Source organism: Lissotriton helveticus, chromosome 4_1 (assembly GCF_964261635.1).
Source record: "Lissotriton helveticus chromosome 4_1, aLisHel1.1, whole genome shotgun sequence".
Lineage (NCBI taxonomy): Eukaryota > Metazoa > Chordata > Amphibia > Caudata > Salamandridae > Lissotriton > Lissotriton helveticus.
Window position 1 is genome coordinate 795,325,590 of NC_136063.1, and position 13,910 is coordinate 795,339,499.

Here is a 13,910-nt window from a genome sequence, read left to right on the forward strand (position 1 = left end):
AACACCAAAGCTACCCTTACCAATCGTCCCACTACAGCTTTCAACCCAGGCACATACCCTAACAGACATTTCAATGGTGTGCAGGCAACCACTTGGCCGGTCATGGTGCATATAGGAGTAACAACCTTCTCCCAATATTGATGTACCAGCCTGCACTGCCACGCAAGGTGAAGGAAATCAGTCCCGCCCTGCCCACACCTTTTACAGCAGTCCGAGTCTCTTAGTCCCATCCTGTGCAACTTCTTGGGAGTGTGGTATACCTGATGAAGGAACTTCAGATGGATAATTAGTGTGTTACAATTAGACGTCAGTCTCCCAGTTAACATGCATACCTGTTCCCATACTGCTTCAGTCATCAGGGGGTCTAGTGTAGCGTTCCAACGTTCCATACTTTTATCCACCCCATGAAATGACTCCTCCTGCATTGCCCTATATAACCTAGTGAGCAGCTTCTTTCTCGAGAAAGCGACTATGATCAACTGTAGCACCTTCAATGCTACCGGTTCATCTGGGAAACTAGTGTAATGGTCACGTACTGCTCGTCGGAGTCTTTAACAGGTGTACTTAAAGAGAGGCGTGGGATTTTGTATATATTCTAAGTCATTACTCGTGATGTACTTTCCGTCAAGATACAAGTCGCTCATATGTGTAAGACCTGCCTCTCTGAGGGCTGTAACTTGGCCTCTCTCTCCTGCAACGGATAAAGCAGCATGTCGTGTCCCTCTATAGGCAACGCTGGAGCATATAGAAGAAGCTTATGGGCCCACCTCCCAATCTCTTGCCACGCTGAAATAATGCTGTCTATCGTGTTTATCTCTAACTTGGGCGTCTGCCTATTGGTGTGGGTGACAATGCTTTTCAGTTGCAAAGGATGTGCGTCCCCCACCTCCACAGCCACATGCGGGATGAAATTGTGAGTCCTAAACCAGAAGTACACGAATTGATCCACATAAATAGTACACAAAGAGATCCGGAGCATTGAATCCCCCTTTCTCAAATGGCAATGTCAACGTAGACCAGCTTATCCTCAGTTGCTTTCTCTCCCATACTAATCGCAATAATTGGATCTGAACTGTTTGAAAGAAATGTTTAGTCAGGTTGGTAGGGATATTGCAGAACAGGTATAGAAACTTGGGGAGAATAATCATTTTTATCACCGCTATGCGGTCTGCCAGGAACAGTGATAAGCAAACCCAATGATCGATCTGCTGCACCAGCTCGGTGTATGCACAACCATAGTTCTACCTGATTAAGACCTCGGGGTCTCGATGTATCCATACCCTTAAGCATTTGACAGGTTCTTCCGACCATACTAATGGATATTCCACCTGGGGTGATTCTGTGACAGGCGTCAGTGGAATTATAACGGATTTCCCCCAATTTATTTGAAGCCCTGAAGAGAGACAAAATTTGATGTATTCACGGACAACCGGGGAAAGATAGCGCTATGGTTCACGGATATATAGGACCATGTCGTCCGCGTATAGTGAAATTACGACCGGCCGATTGTTAAAATTTAAAGCAGCCGCCCTAAGAGATTGTCTGATTTTACATGCTAATGGTTCCAATACTATGGCAAAAAGAAAGGGGGACAGGGGGCAGCCCTGTCTAGTGCCGCGCTCTATACTAAACGGTTCTGATGTGAGCCCACCCACCCTGACTCTCGCAGAAGCGTCGGTATACAGGACCTGAATCCAGCTAACAAAAACAGGGGGGAACCCCGTCCTATTAAGGATGTACATCATGTACTTCCACTCTATAGAATCAAACGCTTTGGCAGCGTCTAGAAGAATTGCCACAGGCGGCGACTCTGGATTGAGAACATGGCAAATATCGTACGTAGGTTGAGAGAGGTCGAGCACTCCGGAATAAAGCCGGGTTGATCTGGTAGCACGAGAAGTGGCATCAAAAGTTGTAATTTAGTGGCTAGAATCTTCGCCAATATCTTTGCGTCCAAATTTATCAAGGATAACGGGCAATAGGAATCGCACCGCGAGGGAGAATGATTTTTTTTTAACAAGGTGATAATTAGGCCTGTCTCAGGAAAGGGGGGAGAAAACCCGTCTCGTGGGCCTAGGCGTACATTTCCAATGTATGTGGTGTAAGTAAATCAGCATACGCCTTATAAAACTCCGCCGTCAGACCATCTGGCCCCGGAGCCTTCTTATTTGGCAGAGAAAGGATGGCCTCTTTAACATCCTCTTCATCAATGGGTAGGATACTTTCTATGTACATCCAACAACCATGCACAGGCCGTGTCATCCAGATATTCATTCATAGCAGACTCGGTCCTAAACATGGATTCATAAAATACTCGAAATTGCTCTACAATACTGTGTTGGGAGTGATGGTCTTCACCGGCGTCATCCACTATAGGATCAAGCAGGGGTTATCATTCCTGTCTCATAGTCTATTAGCCAAAACCCTACCCAGTCTTCCACCCTCGCCATATGCTCTAGCCACAAATCGTTTAGATAAATATTTTACTGCCATAGCTGCTAACGAATTATACTCCTCTATGTGTTCGTGAATTCTGGCCAGCATCTCGGTGGATGGTCCATTAGAGTATTGGGACTGTAATGCCCCCAGTTGCTCTTCAAGCCTCTGCAGTTATCCCCTCAGGTTGTGGAGGATTCCCGCTGAGGTGCTTATACACACCCCCTGATAACACCTTAAAGGCTTCCCTCAAGGTCGCCTGGCTGTCGACTGTGCCCATGTTCAGGTCAAAATACTGTATAATAGAATTCCTAATAGTCTCTGCATAAACCGGGTCTAGCAGGAAGTCAGCACGAAAGCGCCAGTTGAATGGTTGGTGCGGATTGGGGGGTGTATAGCCATTTCAAGGACAACAGGATTATGATCAGATAAGGTTCTCAGGAGCATGTAAACCTTCTCCACCCATCCATTGGCCTCCTCACTAAGTATCCAGTAATCCAACCGAGACCAACTCTGAAATGCAGGAGTGATGTGTGTGCCTTCCATAACACCTTCATTACGCAGCTGCCAGGCGTCCACCAAGCCCACCTCCACCATGACATCGTGAATGCACTGCGCAACTTTAATCGTTCGCGCCCCAGTTGGATTAGATTGGTCTACATGCGAATTAAGATGTGTGTTGCGGTCACCCCACATATAAGTGCAGCCTCCAGCAAGTGCGTAGCACACTAAACAGTTGTAAGAACGGTGTCGTATCATCTACACACAGGGTCATATATGTTCACTATTGTCACCAATACCATCCCCAGCTTCCCATGCGGTCACCCCCACATATAAGTGCAGCCTCCAGCCAAATGCGTAGCACACTAAACAGTTGTAAGAACGGTGTTGTATCATCTACCACAGGGCCAGATATGTTCACTATTGTCACCAATACCATCCCCAGCTTCCCATGCACCATAGCCCAGCGGCCTTCCGTATCCACGCGGGTCTGTATAGGCGTGATCGGGACCCCCTCTTGGTAAGAATAATGACCCCACCTCGCATACATGGAGAAAGATGAGGCCAAACGGTAGGACGCCCATCTGCGCGCCACAGAACCCTCTGTGTGTTTGCTCAAGTTTCCTTTAAGGAACTCAAGAAACAACTTTTTGTGGGACCTTAGGTAGAAAGGTCCCGCCCTCTTTAACCATGTGATCAAGCAGAGTGCATCCACCCGCCACTACATGTCTCTGGACACATATAACATTTCCATCCAGCTGAGTTGGCTATATCAAGCCACTTGTCCTGGGTATCGAAGTGTCCTAGACTACATCAATCTCACCACAAATATTGTACAATCCACCCAGCCAATACATCCTGCGCACTTGTGCACACATTAGCACAGGTCCAAGCCCCTCTTACTGTTCATTCATCAATGTCAGATGTGTGGTGTGGTGATTTCCGTCGACTATGTAGGGATCGAGCATATTCCATCGCTTGCTTGGGACTCGTGAATATTTTGCCGTTGTCCACTTCCCCAACTCGCAGCCTCGCCGGGTAAAGCATGGCATAAGGAATCTGTTCCTTAAGCAGCACCTTCTTAACACTTTGAAACTCCTTCCGAGCCGCCTGCACATTTGCTGTAAAATCCCGGTAAAATGATAAAACATTATTTTGATAAGTGATCGTGCCCTTTCGCCGAGTTACCCGCAAGACAGTGTTGCGATCCCGAAAGTTAAGCAGTCTGGCAATTATAGGATGCGGTGGAGCACCAGGTGGCGGGCGCGCCGCCAGGGATCGGTGGGCCCACTCCACAGCAAACATAGGAGACAGTTCGTCGGCTCCGCAGATTTCATGTAGCGTCGTCTCCATATAATCCTCCACGTTGGTGGATTCTGGAAGGCTTAAGATGCAAATGTTGTTGCGTCTTGACCTTGCTTCAATATCTTCATTCTCTGCTTGTATGACCACAGGAAGTTTCGTGATGTCCGAAGTCTTAGCTGCCACCTGTTGCAACCCATCCTCCACGTCTGAAGCGCTGCTCCACTTTGCCGATTCGTGCCGCTTGTTTGTCCAGTTTCGCGGAGAAGTGATCCATCCTGCCGTTGAGGGCCTCAATTTTCCCATCTATGGCCTGGAGACAAGCCTAAATGGCAGCATACGACTTCTCCAGGGCTGTGGGGCCTTGTGACGTCGACTCCAACTCCGAGTCTGAGGCTGCATTTTGAGCAGATTTGCCGCCCTTGCGTAGTTCAAAGGTGAGGTGCAGTGGATTCTTTTCTGGCTTACCCATGCTGTCCGCCACCCAAAGCTAGGGTTCAGCGCCGTAAGACCAAACAATGCTACATGTTACAACTCACTGGAAGCACCCTTGACGTCTTTACTGTAGATTTATAAGCAGAGTGAAAGAAGAGCAGCCCTTAACTCTACCGTCTCCCGATCTGTAGTAGCGGCAGTCGCAGTTAACCCGTGGCAGCTCAAGCAGGCAGGCGCTTTATTCTGGACAAATTCTATGGCGCAATGTGGGTGGTCACTCAATCAGCACAGGCGCTGCAGCCGCATGCAACGTTGGCTCAATCTGACTGGCCATACAAGAGATGAACGATGCATGTCAATAGAGGGCTTTCAGGGTGTGGCTTAGGTAAAGCAGCACAAGGGAGGAGGGCACAGATAGCGAGATTCACGGTGAAGAGGCAGAATAGTGACCCATGCTGATGAAATGCACGCTCAGCCACTAGACGGGGAACCTCAGGCAAGCAGTCCACCTAGCCTATGCGGCCTGGAGACCAGCCGCACTGCTTCGCGCATATCTCCCCAGCGGTGTTCACCACATGCATGTAATCCCGTTAACAGTCAATTCGTGCTCACCTCCTTCACAATTAAGGATCGGGTGTCGCCAGCATGAGAGTGGAGAAGGGTCCAAATCGGCGATGCACCGTAGCAAAGAGTTTCGGTGCCGACGTGATTATCAGCCGTGCGGCTTATGCGCGGCCCAGTCTGTGATCTCGCGCCGGCCGCTTGCGTGTCCCAGTGGCCCGGCGCACCTCGCAAATTACCAGCACACTCAGACCGTCCGTCAACGCTGCTACGCTTCACGGCTCCATTGACCTCGAGGCACTGCTCCAACCTGTGCAGTGTCTGCCGCTCTCCGATCTGTCCAACATACCGCAGAATAATAATAATTTCAGGCAGCTGGAGGGCACGAAAAGCGAGGCACCCTCGCTCACTCTGCAACCATAACCACGAGGGCGGAGCACCTCTCTCGCAGTCGATCTCGTCCAGGGGCTCCCACTGTGCTCAAAAACACATCAAACGTAGTCGCTCTACGCAAAGCTCCGCAAAACGGCAACAAATCTCCGCAAGCACGCAGAGGTCCGCAAACACGCATTTTGAAACCGCAAACAAGTAAAAAATTCTGTGAAGCTGTGGAATTTATGGCAATTCCGCGGGTTTCAGCGGGATGGTGTATTGGCTCATTTTCCTATCGAAGTCCTTTTTCCACTGCAGGATGCTCGCCATTTCGGCCTTGGGCCTCCTCTTCTTCCTCTCCATCTTGGCGGCATGTTCGGCGTCGAGGGTTGGAGCGCCTCTCTTTGGGGCCCTTCCTTTCTCGGCACCGAGGTGTCCTTTTCAAGGGCAACCTTCGACGATCTTGGTTTTTCGAGGGCTTTCGCCGATTGGGATTCCTTTTTAAAGGATCCGCTCGGCTGACTGTCCTTGGTAGTTATTGCATTCATCGAGTGTTTCGGCAGCAATGCTCCCTTCGAGGACTTAGCTTCACTTCTACGAGTGTCACTGGGGTCTTTAGCCTCACCCTTTCGAGTGTTGCTCGATTGTTTTGGGGTCGACGACTCCCTTACCTCCTTAGACATATTCTTATGGACCTCAACGATCGGGCAGTCCTCCGGTGATGTTGTCCTCCTCTCCACTGAAGAGGCCCAAGTCTCGGAGCGATGGAGGTGGCCCCTACCCTTGCATGTTGTGGTTCGCACTTCTCTGGCTCTCCCTTACTCTGAGGGTCTTGGGTGTAAACGCCGAGCACGCGTTGCAGTCTTTGCTGCTGTGGTCGAGCTGCAGGCAGAGTTTGCAGACTGGATGCTGGTCCTTCTGTGCGTATTTGTTGTGGCAATTGGTGCAAAACTTGAATGGTGTTTTGTCCATCCCCACGCTCAGGGAGCCCCCTGCGAGTGCATTCTCCGTAGAACATCGAGATCCCCTCATCGTCCCGGTTACCTGACCTTTAGTCCGGTGTAGCTGAAAACTTGATTTTCAACGATTTTCTACGATTTTTCTCGATTCCTCTTCCAAAAACTCTGGAACTCTTCGGCAATGATCCAGACCCAACGGCAGAAAAAAGAATCTGAAGATGGCGACCAAAGGTGGGAGCTTCCAGAGGATGCACGTCAACGTCATGAAGGACACCAAATGGTGGTATGTCGACGCCCAACTGGGCCACGAGAAAAAAAAACAAGCACTGGCGTTGCCAATAGGTCTCGTAGTAGGAAAGTTGGAGCTATTGGTTTTGTAAATGACAAAGCCCTTTATGTTTTTAAAATGAAAACAAAAATAAAAGGCATTGTTATTTGCAATTGTAATAGCTCCAACTTTCCTACTGCGAGACCTATTGTGAGGGGGTTGAGGGGGTGAGGGGGTGAGAGGGTGTGAGAGTGAGGGGGTGTGTGAGGGTGAGGGGTATGTGGCGGTGTGAGGGTGAGGGGTGTGATGGTGAGGGGTGTGAGAGTGAGGGGGGTGTGTGAGGGGGTGTGGGTTCTGAGGGGGTGTGAGGGGGTGAGGGAGTGTGAGGGTGAGGTGTTGTGAGGGTGGGTGAGAGTGTATGTGAGGGTGAAAGGGTGTGTGAGGGTGAGAGGGTGGGTGAGAGGGCGAGTGAGGGTGAGGGGTTGTGTGAGGGTGAGGGTGTGTGAGGGTGAGGGGGTGTGAGGGTGAGGGGGTGTGAGCGAGGGGGTATGAGGGGGTGAGCGAGGGGGTGAGCGAGGAATTCAGGTACAAAGACAGAAACATATGAGAAGTGCGGCTGGTTATCAAAAGTAGGACAAAGACTCAGAGGAAGAACGAACGAGGTACATACATGCATACATAAAGACCGTCAGAGGGGGAAGAAAACGACAGAGAAAAAAAACACATACATGAAACAGAGAGGGAGGGATAGTTTGACTTGTGAAGACAGGGAAAGAATGAAGAGCTGCAGCAGTAACCAGGCAGAGAGATGTGCTGAAGTGAAGCAAAGACACAGGGGGAGAAGAAGAGCAGAGAGAGGAGGTGCAGAGATAGTGAGAGACAGACAAACAGGAGGAGAGAGGGGGTGGGACAGAAGTGCACAAATAGATGGCATATAGGAGAGAGAGATGGCAAGAATGAGTACAAGACCTGGCAGATGAACAGATAGAGAGGGGGGGGATAAAGGCCGAGGGAGACACGCGATGAAGAGGAGAAGGAGAGAGACAATAACTAAAATGGAGAAGCGGCTACAGCTACAAGAAAGAGGAAAAGAAGGAGGAGTGTGATTGGATAGAGTGCGAGGGGGAGGGAAAAAGAGGAGACAGTACAGCGGGGTAGAGAGAGAATGGAGGGGACAGAAAAAGAAAGGGAAAGCGCGAGGGGTGGAGGAAGAAAGAGATCAGGGGCTAGAGACAGTGAGATGGTGTGACTGTGAGAAGGGTGACAAGCAGATAGAAAGAGACACAGGATAAGGAGACAGGGTGAGAGCGACAGCAAGAGGCAGAGAGTGACGTCACAGGTGGAGGGTGCGATAGAAAGTGAACGTTTGTGTATGGGAATGAGAGAGAGAGTGACAGAGAGAGAGAACCATCGAGTGCTGTAGTGAAAAGATAGGTGCCTGGACGCTTTGTATGTACATCCGTCTCATTACTAGTGCAAACACAAAAGTTTCACCTTTTTAAAGCACATGGATGGATGACAGCCAGCAACACATGATTGGGGGTAGGAGGAGTAGAGTGTGCGTGTGTGGGGGGGGGACACAACGTGAAGGGTGGAAGCAACAGAGTTGACCAGAAGCTACACGGATGGCATGTGTGGAAAGGGAAGAAGCAGAGGGCCTCATGCCCAGTAGTCCGAACAAGAAGTGTGTGTGTCAGTCGAACAAGTTTAAACAAGAAGGACTGGGCGAGAAGGGAGGGGGGGAATAGCAGCAGCAGCAGATGAGCCTGATTAAAGCTGATGAAAAGGGAGGGGGAGGAGGGAGTGCGATGCGAGCAGCAGCAGGGAAGGGGCGGAGAGGAGGCTCTGATGGAGAGCGACGCAACCACGACCATACACAACATTGGTGGGCCACTTGCGAGATCAAAAGATGCTTTAAAGACGAGCAGCGAAATTGATTCATGCCCGGTTTCAGTAACATTCAGCTATTGCACCACTTAGGTGACAGGATAAAACAAGCAACACACCAAGCAGATGAGCACAAAGTAAAAGCGGCGCTGTTATTTAATAAAGGCCTAAGGGCATGTTGTGTCAGAGGTGGGAGGTGTCTGGAAGCGGCACTGTTACTAAATAAATCAAGGAGCACAGGCATGCTGTGACGCAGGTGTGAGAGGTCTGGCAGGGAACAGATGGCCTGGCCGTGAAGCAGGGGGCGGGGCAGCGCTGGGGAAGCCTGTGGGAGGGTGATTGATGCCTTTGATGTGGGGAGGGAGGAGAGCCTTTTGCGAGCCTTGTGCAGGAGAAATGAACAGATGTCCGTGAGGTGTGGGAGGAGTGCCTGATGCGCGTGCTTGTTTGTTCACGTGATTCATGTGAACTGAAAGAAAACCGCGGCTGAAAGCCCTTGGTGGTTTGACGAGGATTTTGCCGACTTGAAATCTCGCTCCCTCAATGCGCTTGCGCGCATTGTAGGTCACGAGACCTAAAAAGAGAAAAGAGACTCCAATTCCGGACCCAACCACAAGATGGCGGAATAATGCACAGCATAGTGAATCCAGAAAGATTCACGGTGCAAAACGGAATTTACCGCCCCAGCCCTAAAAAAACCACAATAGTCAAGAGAGGCAAAGGGAAGGCGAGAACATAATAAATGAAGGGGAGGCAACATATTTGCTCCACCAGCTTGAAAAAGACAAAGTGTGAGAGACCAAAAGAGGAGGGACGGCTTTAGCAAGAATTTACCCCACTCCACTATTCCTCAATCTATCTTACTCCACTCCAATCTGGACCCCACTCCATTATATCCAACTCTACCCCTCTCCAAACCACCCAATATACCCCAATCCACTCTACCCCAATCTACCACACTCCATTCTACTCTACCCAATACACTTCAACCGATACTACCACGTGCCACTCAAATCTACCCCACTCCAGTCAAATCTAACCCACTCCACCTCACTCCAAACTACCGTATCCCAAACTACTCTACTCCGATCTACCCCATCCAATCCGCCCCACTCCAATCTACCCCATCTAGTTTACTCAATCTACTCTACTCAAATCTATTCACCCTAACCCAATCTACCCAACGCACAAGTTACTACTTGTGTAACGATATATCTGTAAGAGACATTAGTTAGTGATAGATTCCTTACCTTAAAATATCCCCAGGCGTCAGACTGGATCCGCAAAGTTTTGCTTAGCAGTACCCCTGCAGGCGTACACCGTCTTGGTGGAAGGATGCCTGGCAGCCAGAATGACATCACAGAATTCGGAAGGAGGTGGGGACTGCACAGGTTCGGATGGAGGACCGTCCCCTGCTGCTGCGACAGAAGATCCTCCTGAAGAGGCAGACAGATCGGGGGATTGACGCTCATACCGAGTAGCTCGGGAAACCATACTCTTCGAGCCCAGTCCGGAGCCACAAGAATGACTTGGGCCCGGGCGCGTCTGATCTTCTTCAGCACTCTGGGCAGAAGTGGTATAGGCAGAAAGGCGTAAAACAGACCCCAGCTCCACTGGTGAGGAAAAGCATCTCCGAGCGAGTGCCGCTTTGGAATGCCTTTAGTGCAAGTCGGATCGTCCGACGCTCCAGAAGGTTGAGGAGGAGCCAGGACTGTGCTGGAGACCAGAGGCCTCTGCATCCCAGGAGGGACGCATCCATCACCACTGTATGCTCCGGTTGGGGGAGGGAGAGGGATCTGCCTCTGACCCAATCGCGATTCGTGATCCACCACTGCAACTGCTGCGCAGCGCCCTCCGAGAACTGAACGCAATCGGACAGGTTGCACTGATGCTGTGCCCACTGGAACTTCAGGTTTCATTGCAGAGCCCGCATATGCCATCTGGCGTGTGTCACCAGAAGGTGCAGGAGGCCATCAGGCCCAGAAGCCGGAGGGTCATCCTGACGGAAACCCGAGATAGAGGCTGAAAGAGCAGAATCATAGCCTGAATATCTCAGACACGCTGTTCGGGAGGATAAACCCGAAACAGTGCCGAGTCCAGAACCGCTCCGATGAAGGGGAGCGTCTGAGAGGGACTCAGGTGTGACTTTGGCACATTGATGGAGAAACCCAGCAAATGCAGGAGGTTGGCCGTAGTTCGGAGGTGGATGACAACCATCTGGGGCGAGCCCGCCTTCATCAGCCAGTTGTCGAGGTAGGGGAAGACTGACACCCCTAACCTGCGCAGATGAGCTGTGACCACCACCATCACTTTCGTGAACACCCGAGGGGCACTGCTGAGGCTGAAGGGGAGAACGGCAAACTGAAAATGCTCCTGGACTACCGTGAAATGCAGGTAGCGCTGGTGGGCCGGCAGGACGGGAATATGGAAATAAGCGTCCTGCAAGTCCAATGCCACCATCCAGTCTCCAGGGTCAAGGGCAGTCAGGACCTGAGCCAGAGTCAGCATCTTCAACCTCTCCATCCGGAGGAAGCGATTGATGTCCCGGAGGTCCAAGATGGGCGTAAGCCCCCCTTTTCCTTCTTGGGGACCAGAAAGTAGTGGGAATAACTACCACTTCCTGACCGGGAACGCACTCGATGGCCCCCTTGGCCAGGAGGGTCGTTACTTCCTGACGGAGAAGAGCCAAATGATTCCCCGACATGCAGCGGTTCCGAGGTGGCATGGCTGGAGGGGAGGACAGAAAGGGGAGCGAATAAGCGTGGCGGATTATCTGCAGCACCGACTTGTCTGATGTAATCTCACGCCAGTGGTGGAGGTGGTGACGAACCCTGCCACCCACCGGCGTGGGGTGCTCCCTGGAGCTCGGATTAGGAAGGCTTAGAGGCGGCAGCAGAGGGGGTGGAGGTGGACTGACCCACGCGCTGGTTGCCAGACCCGCCCCTGCGGAATCCACGGCCACGCTGAGGCTAGTTCTGCACAGGCTTGTTGGAGGGATGCGCTTGAGTGCCCCTTTCCTAGCCACGAAAGGAACGAAAACCAGGCATGGTAGGGTTCTTTGTAGAAAGATCCAACGACTTGGCCGTAGCCCGGGAGTCTTTAAAGCGCTCCAGGGCGTTATCTGCCTTATCGCCAAAGAGGCGGGAACCATTAAAGGGCATGTCCATGAGCGAGCCCCGGACATCGGGTGAGAACCCACTTGAACGCAACCAGGTGTGGCGCCGCAACCCCACCGTCGTGGAAATCGTCCTACCCAATTAATCAGCGGTATCCAAACCGCACCGATGGCAAACTTTGCTGCATCCTTACCCTCTGCAATAGCTTGGGAAAGGACAGCCTGGACCTCCTCAGAACACTGAGGTAAGACCTGGGCCACAGAATCCCACACTGCATGGGAGTAACGGCCCAAAAAGCAGGCGGTGTTTACCGACCGCAGGCCCAAGCTGGCTGAGGAGAACAACCTCTTGCCAAATTGGTCCAGCCGCTTAGAGTCCTTGTCCGGCGGAGGTGAGGGAAAGGCACTCTGCGACGTCGAAGCATGAATGACCAGGCTCTCAGGCGTGGGGGTGAGCGGTCAGGAAGGCGGGATCACCAGGTGCCGGGCGATGACGCCTAGCGACGTTTACATCCACCGGCCTCCCCGTGGCCGCTCTCAACCAAGTGTCCAAAAGGACTTCGGTGAGGGCCTCATTGAAAGGGAGCAGCGGCTCCGACGACGCATACGCGGTCTAGAGCACCTCAGTAAGGAGGTTGGTCTTGAGGGCCACCATAGGGAGGTCGAGATGGAGAGCCTCCGCCGCCCAATGGAGCACCACGGTGTAGGAGGCACCCTCCTCCAAGGTAGGCGGAGGAGAGGAAAACCCCGGGTCTGAAGACACATCCATCCACAAGGTCGTGCACCCAATCCTGCTCGGAGTCACATTGCCGAGGGAGGGGGTCCACGGACCCGTCCCAGTCTTCATCCGGCTGCGGCGTAGCTGGGGCCGGTGGTGGCGGCAGAGGCGGAGCCGGAAAAGGGACAAACGGCGCAGGCTGGGCTGGGCCAGAGCAGCATCCCAATGCAGATCCCAGGCCGGAACAAAATGGTCCGGGAACCGGGGCAGGGGTGGAAGGAACGCCACTTAGTGCGGTGCCTGGGGCGTAGCAGAGGGTGGCGCCAGGGCCGTAGGCGCTACACCTCGTGACGCAGAGGCCGGAGCCAGCGGCGCAGGATCCTGTGGCACAGGGCCGGAGGCTGAGCCGCCAGGCCAGCAGGACCTGGACACGGGACCTCGGGGCCCGAACCTGTAAAGGCAGTCCAAGGCAGCAAGAAACTCTTGCAGCTGTTCGGTAGTTGCTGACGGACCCGGGTATAGCGGGTAGGCCGCGGGATTCCCAGACTCCAAAGGAGCAGCAGGCGGGGAGCCCCTGTCCCCCTCGTCCGCCTCCGGAGAGCAATGGGGGGACGTCGGAAAGCGAACGCGCTTCTTGGATTTCTTTTCATGGTATCGCTTACCGGAATCTGAAGGTGAAGACTTGGAACCCGAGGAGCGATGGCTCTGGTCCCGCGAGGGGTCGCAGGAACGGCCCCTAGACGTGGGGTGGCGGTGAGAGGATTGCCGGACTTTCAGCAACTTCCGGCGCCGCTCCCACAGGGCCTTCGGGCCATGGCTCGACAGTCTCGGGAGTCATGGTCAGTCTCTAGGCAGTAGAGGCACACGCCGTGGGGGTCCTCCACCGACATGTTACAGTGACACGATCCACAAGACTTAAAGCCTGGCATCCCTACGTGCACCAGGAGACAGAAGGGGAGACAAAAGTCTCAAAAGAGTAGTCAAAAAATTACTGAGGTACATGCTCAATCCAGATCTGCTCTTTCGGCGCGGAAAAAGAAAGAACTGACGTCAGCGCGCATGGGTGGTGCCTAAGTAGTCTCCGTGATGTCATCTTGGCGCATACGACGCCAGCGACGTACGCGGAGCCGCACGACGCCACCTACTCATGCGCAGGGGTACTGCTAAGCAAAACTTTCCGGATCCAGTCTGATGCCTGGGGATATTCTAAGGTAAGGAATCTATCACTAACATGTCTCTTTCAGATTGCAATCTAGCCTACTCCAATCTACCCCACCCCATCCTGATAAACCCTGACACCACTCTATCTAACTCTACTCCAATCTACCACACTCCTATCTTTCTCACTCCAGTCTA

General features: G+C 52.4%; 1 protein-coding gene across 7 annotated transcripts in view; it reads right to left on the reverse strand.

Annotated features, from left to right (window-relative positions):
* The window catches only part of GREB1L (GREB1 like retinoic acid receptor coactivator), a 575,070-nt gene that overhangs the window by 21,885 nt on the left and 539,275 nt on the right, over positions 1-13,910 (reverse strand). The gene's annotated exons all lie outside the window — the stretch shown is intronic.